The following is a 1,958-nucleotide window of genomic DNA, read 5'->3' as shown; positions in this document are numbered from 1 at the left end:
TCCAGGAAAATTAGTTTATGATCAAGGAAGATATATACTAAGTAGAAGGTCTAGATGGATATTTTGTCTATATAAAAGTCTGAATAACTGAAAGACCTCCATTCTAAGTTGAGACATCATTACTGTAGGGCTGGCAAGGGGACGGGGACGGGGATTGGGGACGGGACGAAGGGGGACGGGGCTGGCGGGATTTGGCCGGGACCGGGATTGGGGGGACAAAAATAAGTCCCATCCCGTCCCATTATATATACAGGATGGGACGGGTTTTGGGGGGACGGGACGGTAGATTTTTTATTTTTTATATACTTATTTATTTGTATTGAAATTATATGTTATTGAATAACATTTTTAGTTTATTTGATTTTTTTTCAATAACATTTTTAGCTAATAAATAATGCTCAAGTTTTCAAATTTCAAAATTCAAAATTCAAATTTCAATTTCAAACTTCAAATTTCAAATTTCAAATTTCAAATTTCAAATTTCAAACTTCAATTTTCAATTTTCAAAATTGAGAAGTTCAAATTTGTATTTTAAATATTTTAAAGTAATTTAAACTTGAAATTTTGATTTTTAAATTAAGTATTTTAAAGTTAGTTTAGTATATATGCAAATATGTATGAATATATTAAAATTAAAATGCAAGACAATAGTTATATAAAAAAGACTTAATAAAGCCTTCAAATTTATTCAATAAAATTTAATTGCAACTTAGAACTTAGAAGTTACAATTTACAAATATTAGTTGAGTAACTAATTTACGCAGCAACCTTCTAGGAAGGGTTCTATTTCAATAAGTTCTCATATATAAAACTAATATTTGTTACAAATATTAGATGAGTAACTAATTTACGCAGCCACCTTCTAGAAAGGGTTCTGTTTCAATTAGTTCTCGGATGTAATCTAATATTTGAATTCTCCTTTAAAATTCAAATCTAATTGTCGCATCATATCGACGGTAACATCCTCCGGTGTTGGCAAACTTAATAGAAACTCTTGTGACTCTAATTCATCATCACTAGATCCAAGTACTGCATTAATCCAAGTTTCTTGTTTGGAACTTAACTTTGGCAAATTATAATTCCTCCTCTCGGCGTTGACCCAGTCTCTAAATAAAACTGATATTTCCAAACTGTCTTCCGCCAATGAATGTCTATGATCGCCAAGTTGAAATCTTGCCGCACTAAAAGCAGCCTCTGATGCAACTGCTGAAGCTTGAATAGCTAGAACATCACGAACCATTTTGCTCAAAATTGGAAATGCAACGCTCCGCCTCCTCCACCATGCTAATAATTCTTCATTTCCATCTCCATCTTCCACTGTTTCTAAAGATTGATTAAGATATTCTTCAAAATCATCATGGTTAGTAGAATTAAGACCAAGAAAATCTCGCATATAACTTGAAATTCGAGCTTTACTCTGAGGATTAGAAGTTTGACCAACTTCTTGAGTATTTCCTGTAGTTCTATATTTTTCATACAAAATTTTTGCTTCTACTTTTATGCTAGACTTACACATTTCACAAGTTGGATTTATTTCCGATAAAATTTCTAAGGTATCATAAAAAGTGTCAACAAGTCCCTGCACACCTTGTAATTTATAGTCAAAATGAAGTAAAGTAGCAGTTAAAACAATTTGAGGAATAGGAAAAAAATATTTTTAAAATTTTTCAATCATACCTTCAATTGCAACTCTAAATTTTTCAATTTTTTTGTATTTAGAAAATTGAATTGAAAAAGCACAAATATTTATTAATACTGATGAAATAGTAGGATAATAAATTCCAGAAAACATGGTTGTAGCATCATAAAAAAGTATTAAAAATTGTAATAGTTCATTAGTTTCTTCCCAATCTTCTTCACAAATTATGTCTAATGGGTCAACATTATGTGCATTAAACACCATTTGTATGGGTCCTCTATATTCATAAGCAACTGAAAACATTTCGTAAAAAGAATTC

Source organism: Solanum stenotomum, chromosome 6 (genome assembly GCF_019186545.1).
Source record: "Solanum stenotomum isolate F172 chromosome 6, ASM1918654v1, whole genome shotgun sequence".
NCBI classification, from domain to species: domain Eukaryota; kingdom Viridiplantae; phylum Streptophyta; class Magnoliopsida; order Solanales; family Solanaceae; genus Solanum; species Solanum stenotomum.
Note: the sequence above shows the minus strand (reverse complement) of the source record.